This window comes from Nycticebus coucang, chromosome 23 (genome assembly GCF_027406575.1).
Source record: "Nycticebus coucang isolate mNycCou1 chromosome 23, mNycCou1.pri, whole genome shotgun sequence".
Taxonomy (NCBI): Eukaryota; Metazoa; Chordata; class Mammalia; order Primates; family Lorisidae; genus Nycticebus; species Nycticebus coucang.
In genome coordinates this window covers 12,852,833-12,859,437 of record NC_069802.1, presented here as the reverse complement: position 1 = coordinate 12,859,437, position 6,605 = coordinate 12,852,833, and the positions used below count along the sequence as shown (strand labels likewise).

Genomic DNA, 6,605 nt, shown 5'->3' with positions numbered 1-6,605 from the left:
AGATATGGAATAGTGAGGGAAAAGCTATATCTCTTTTTCAAAAATATGTCCAGTTTTTTGTTTATTTTTGTTTGAGGTTAGCAGGAATAGACAAACACTGTCTTTAAAAGACAGCTAATGCACATTTCGCATTGGTGACCTACCTGTAGTACCCTGCCCAGTCTGTATGTCTATAATCATGACCCTCACATGTCACTTTATTCTCATGAACTAAGTAATAGACTGTAATGGTCTATGTGTGGCAGGAAGTCATGGCACCTCAGCCACATGAGAAATTCCATCCCTATAATTAAGCCATGTATATATTGAATAAAAAGGTGCCTGGAATTCCTCAGGAGTTAAAAGCCCATGATCATGGCAATTCTTTACCCTGAGCTGAGGAAACATAAGCTCCTTCCTGTTGGCAGGATTTCAATCCTGGAGTCCACACAGAGGGAAAAGAGCTGGGCGACCACTGGTGACCACTGGCAGCTCCTGGATGCCATGAAAGTCTCCACGGCAGAAGAAAAGGCAGCCCAGACACTGCCAAGAGACGCTGTAAAAAAAAGTGTGGAACCTCAACGGTATGGCTCTGCCTTGCCGATGTCAGCAGGGAGACAGGTGTAGACGGCTCTGAGGAGCTTGTCTAACCATGGACAAGGGCCCAAGAAATGTCCCCATATCCTGCGCTTCTTGCCGTGCTGGGCTGACTCTGAAGCATTTCCAGGTACTTTCAAATGCCTCCGGGACTGACACGTGAACTTAGTAGCTCTGTTTGCAACTTAAGAGTAGAAATTGTGGCTCAAGCAGCTAAGACGCCAGCCACATACACCTGAGCTGGCGGGTTCGAATCTAGCCCGGCCCGCCAAACAACAATGACGGCTGCAACCAAAAAATAGCCGGGCATCGTGGCGGGCACCTGTAGTCCCAGCTACTGGGGAGGCAGAGGCAGGAGAATCGCTTGAGCCCAGGAGTTGGAGGTTGCTGTGAGCTGTGATGCCACAGCACTCTATCCAGGGCGACAGCTTGAGGCTCTGTCTCAAAAAAAAAAAAAAAAAAAAAGAGTAGAAATAGTTTCCATCAAACAGAAGACATCCTTGCCAATTTGAATTTCAAGCAAAGTAATGTTTTTTGGGTTTGATTTAAGCAAATTCATTTTCATTGAGGAACTCTACATTTTTCCAATTTGGGGAGAGTATAAAGGAATTAATTGCTCAAGTTGCTTCCTTTGTATTTTCTCACAGTATAAAAAATGTATGTGATTCTATGGCTAATTTCTTTTCACAGTATTTTTTTTTTTTTTTTTTGAGATCGAGTCTGTCACCGTGGGTAGAATGCCATGGCATCATAGCTTACAGCAACCTCAAATTCCAGGGTTTGAGGAATCCTCTTGCCTCAGCCTCCCAAGTAGCTGGGTTCATAGGAGGCCACCACAACGCCTGGCTATTTTTAGAGGCGGGATCTCGCTTTTCTCAGGCCAGTCTCAAACTGGTGAGGTCAAGCAATCCTCCACCTTGGCCTCCCAGAGTGCTAGGATTACAAGCCTGAGCTCAGTAATTTTTCTTAAAAGAATTTCTTCAGACAAGGTGCTGTTTAATAGAGTTGAATATTGCCCAGCTGCCTAGTGGATATGATAAAAAGCTCAGGAGAGGACAAATTAAAGGGGAAAGGAAGAAAAGATTCATTAAAGGGAATTATAAACATAACATTAGAGCCAGCGATTCCTCCCTCTCTCTCCCCAAGCTAACCCCAAATCCAGCTTGTCTAGATAAAAACCAAAGGAAACTGAATCTTAGCCTCTGCTATACATTCTGGCTGACATTTTAAACCCTGTTAGAAGTCTTGTTGGCGTCCAACCACATGCAATACTAGAATAGAGAAATAGTATCGATAACTATCTCCTTTTCCTTTCACTCTGAAACATTGACAATGATTCTTTGTACAATGTCTCAGGACATTGAAGGAAGTTATCAACAAACATTTTGCAGAAATCTGTCAAGAGCTGATTATTGCAATTTATATGATGTGGATATTGTATTTCACAAGCTTCATGTGTTGCGTGATTAAAACATGTGTGAAAGGTAGTGGGGTCTTCCGGCTGCCCAACACAGGAGCAACCAGGAGGGAAGGTACAGGTTTAAAGGGTGGTGTTTTCAGCCCCTGAGAGGACAGAATAGTGACGTCAAGTGACATGGGTAGAAATACTGGATAGAGACACACCAGTCTCCTCCCAACCAGAGCAAACATTAGTCAGCAAAACAGGAGAAATCTACACTTCCCTTCCTTTCTCAGAAATCCCTGCAGATGTGCAGGTCTCAGCAAGGAGTGATTCATGAGAAGTCCTTGCTGTGTGGGATGGCTAGACATCTGAAATTCACACTCAAGCCCTTAGCTTAGCAGTTTAGAGTCAACCGATTTCATTTCACAAAATCTCTTACCCAGGCCAGTCTCTCCAGCTACCGGTCCTTTCGGGGCTCTGCAGCTTTCCAGAAGTCCACTTCAGCACCCTTAGACCCTCCAGTCTCCAGCATGCCCGGACCGACCCCCAGTGGTACTAATGTGGGTTCTTCGGGGGGGCTCTCCCAGCAAAGCAGTGGCCACCCAGGCGGCAGGATCCACTGTCCAGCAAAGGAAAAATGCCAGCTGTGGAACAAGGAGCGCTGGCCGCACGACCTCGGCAGGCACTGGGGGCATGTGGCCGTTCTACACGGAAGATTCACCTGGGCTCAAAGTTGGCCCTGTTCCAGTATTGGTTATGAGTCTTCTGTTCATCGCTTCTGTATTTATGTTGCACATTTGGGGCAAGTACACTCGTTCGTAGATTCAGTTACATCCATCTGTCATCTGAAGAAGAAGGAAAAAACCCAACATATCTTGGACCAAAAGTATAGCGATTTTCTGTTCATGAGAAAGAAATTTTAAGTCTGCTGTTTTATAGGGGACTTAATAAGAATTGATTTTGAGAAATCAGTTTTTTTCTATGGCTAATAAACTTAAATTCATTAAAAAAAAAATCTCTTACCCAAGGCATACCTTAACCAAGGCCAAGACTGTAGGCAAGATTCTACCCTCCTCCCCATTCACATCCTGCAAAAGGAACTACTGAGTCACAAAGAGATCCCAAGGCTGTGGCTCAGACCCAAACTGGGTTAGAGCCTTTGGACATGAACACCTGCAGTAAGATTTCATTACGATGTCACACAGCCCAGCAGGTTTACCACACTAATTCTCAGAATCAACCACCCAAGGCTGTTTTAGATTTTTTTCTTTGATAAGTCTGAAGACTTTTTAATGTGGGGGAGAGAAATACTACTTGCTGTAGGGTTTTTATTTGAGATTTCACCTCTTCCCGCCTACTCTTTCTCCCAGAAACAGTAGCCCACTCTCACCACTTCTCTCTACAGACACAGGAATGTCATGCTTGCAAATGGCTAACATGAGGGTACTGTCTCCCTCCTATTCTTCAGTAAGGACAATGATAGCTCAGTGCCTGTAGCTCAAGTGGCTAAGGCACCAGCCACATACACCGGAGCTGGCGGGTTAGAATCCAGCCCAGGCCTGCCAAAACAATAACGACAACTACAACCAAAAAATAGCCGGGCGTTGTGGCGGGCATCTGTAGTCCCAGCTACTTCGGAGGCTGAAGCAAGAGAATCGCTTAAGCCCAAGAGCTGGAGGTTGCTATGAGCTGTAACGCCACGGCACTCTACCAAGGGCGACATAGTAAAACTGTCTCAAAAAAAAGGGCGGTGCCTGTGGCTCAGTGGGTAGGGTGCCAGCCCCATATACTGAGGCTGGCGGGTTCAAACCCAGCCCTGGCCAAACTGCAACAACAACAAAAAATAGTCAGGTGTTGCGGTGGGCACCTGTGGTCCCAGCTGCTTGGGAGGCTGAGGCAAGAGAATCACCTAAGCCCAGGAGCTGGAGGTTGCTGTGAGCTGTGACGCCACAGCACTACCCAGGGCGACAAAGTGAGACTCTGTGTCTAAAGAAAAAAAAAAAAAGACAATGACTTTTTTTATGACATAGTATTCTAACATGTCAATGGTAGTTAGGTTAAGATTAGGTGGAATATATATATATGTATTTTTTTAAATTTTTTATTATTTTTTTTTAAATATGGAACGCTTCACGAATTTGCGTGTCATCCTTGCGCAGGGGCCATGCTAATCTTCTCTGTATCGTTCCAATTTTAGTATATGTGCTGCCGGAGCGAGCACAATTTTTTATCTTTTTGAGACAGCTTTCACCCTGGGTAGAGTGCTGTTGCATCATAGCTCACAGCAACCTCCAACTTGGGCACAAGTTATCCTCTTGCCTCAGTTTTTTTATTTTTAGTAGAGATAGGGGTCTTGCTTTTGCTCAGGCTGGTCTCGAACTCATGAGCTCATACAATCCACCCACCTTGGCCTCCTAGAGTGCTAGGATTACAAGCATGAGCCACCACACCAGGCCTGGAGTCTATTTTTAAAGCATTTCTGGATCCACATTTATTTCAAACGAGCCTATGTATATATATGCACAGACACAGAAAGCAATCATTACGCGAAAGTAAATTATTTTTACAGCCATAATTTCAACTAGTCACTGCATGAATCCTTTTTTTTTTTTTTTTTTGGTTATTAAGCTAATTTAAATAACTAAAGGTAGTCAGTTTGTTCATGCCATAAAAACACAACTGTAATTGATCTCTACAGATAAATAGGTAGTATGCTGATGGTTTCCATAGAAATGCAAAGTCTAGTCAAGCGGAGAGGTTCCTTTCCTCACCTCTGTTCAACTTTCATTCCTGGGTGAAGAGAGATCACACTTGCAATTCACCAGGCGTTTGAGAAATGCTACCATTGTGCTTCGTAACAATCTCGGTGTGGAAGCACCATGTGAAACTTATGGCCACCCTGTATAGTTCACAAAATATGCACCTATATTGTTTCATGAACCCCACAATATCCCTGAGAGGCCAACAGAGCAGGAATTGTAACTTCTATTTGTAGAAGGGAAACTGAAGCTGGAAGAGATCTGGGAACCTGCCCGGCGCACACAATCTTACAAACCGGCCCTCAAACCCAGACCTTCTGATTCCTGATCCAAGCTCTTTCCTATTCATTGTACCCCCTCCCTTCTCCTCCCCAAATCCTGGTATTTTGAGAGAGACTAAAAATCTATTTTCTTGCTTCTTCCCCTAAAATAAAAACACAAATAACTTACGAGTTCAATGCAGTTGGCACCACTGCGTTGCAACCTTATTGGTTACAGGGGCCTCTGCCAACAGGAATAGCAGTCTATGCGTTGTATGGTGGGGATGGGCATCTAGGCTGCCTAAGGGGGGACAATTTGTGCAATCACAAAAGGGCTCCAAAGCTCTGCATTGAGCTATAGCCACCAAGTGTTCCTACCAATCAGACCCCATGGCTCCCAGTGGTTCTGGCCTGCTTTCTTGTCCTCTGATAAAGCATAAGAGAAGGGAGCTGGTACCGGAAAGAGCTGGTCCTGCTGGAAGGGTTGGCGCGGCTCCTTGTAGACACATGAAGTAGGGAAAGAAGTCCAAGATGGAAGATACTGGCCACAATTCTTGGAACTTGCCCCAACGGAGGGGGCCAGGAAGCTTTTATATAAAGCAGCAGAACATGAAGTGCTTGATCTGGTTCTAGGTCTCCAAACTACATTTGGTGAGCTAAGGAAGACGCTGAGAGGTCAAGTCCATCCTTCATCCATCCATTCATTCATTCATCTGCTCATTCACTCAACAAACAATTATTGAACATAGACAGGTAGAGAGGATACAGCAGAGAACAAATCACACATCTAGCTTACATTCTAGAGGGGAAGAGACAAACATTAAGCAAGCAAAAGCATATAGGCACACCTCAGAGATATCATGGGTGTGGTTCCAGGCCACTGCAATAAAGCAAATATTGCAATGAAGCAAGTCACATGAATTTTTTGGTTTCTTTGTTTTTTTTTTGCAGTTTTTTTGGCCGGGACTGGGCTTGAACCCACCACCTCCAGCATATGGGGAGTAGGGGTCAGCGCCCTACTCCTTTGAGCCAGAGGCACTGACGAATTTTTTAGTTTCTTAGTATAGAAGTTACTTTGCTCAGATTCATCAGAGGAATCACTGTCTACGGCAGCTATGGCCTTACAAAATGTTTGTTTTTTTTTTTTTTTTTGAGACAGAGTCTCACTTTGTTGCCCTAGGTAGAGTGCCATGGTGTCATGATAGCTCATAGCAACCTCAAACTCCTGGGCTCAAGCCATCCTCCTGCCTCAGCCGCCTGAGTAGCTGGGACTACAGATGCCCGCCACAGTCCCCAGCTAGTTTTTCTATTTTTAGTAGAGACAGGGTCTCACTTTTGCTCAGACTGGTCGCAAACTCCTGAGCTTAAGCAATCTACCCTCCTTGGCCTTCCAGAGTGCTGGGATCACAGGCGTGAGCCACCAAGGCTGGCCTGATGGCTTCTTTCTTTTTTTTTTATTTTTATTTATTTTTATGTTTTTATTATTAAATCATAGCTGTATACATTAATGCGATCATGGGGCACCATATACTGGTTTTATAGACCATTTGACATATTTTCGGCATATGGGACCGGCACCCTACCCGCTGAGCCACAGGCGCCGCCCAT

General features: G+C 44.7%; 1 non-coding gene and 1 pseudogene across 2 annotated transcripts; one reads left to right on the top strand and one right to left on the bottom strand.

Moving 5' to 3' along the window:
- The first annotated feature begins 2,449 nt into the window (after positions 1-2,449).
- Positions 2,450-2,981, top strand: LOC128576010 (protein transport protein Sec61 subunit beta-like; annotated as a pseudogene). Its single transcript, XR_008377217.1, has one exon. The product of XR_008377217.1 is annotated as a protein transport protein Sec61 subunit beta-like (transcript).
- Positions 2,982-4,092: 1,111 nt separating this feature from the next.
- On the bottom strand, positions 4,093-4,199 carry LOC128576180 (U6 spliceosomal RNA). The gene has a single exon (XR_008377285.1). It is a non-coding gene; the product is annotated as a U6 spliceosomal RNA (small nuclear RNA).
- Between the last annotated feature and the right edge of the window lie 2,406 nt (positions 4,200-6,605).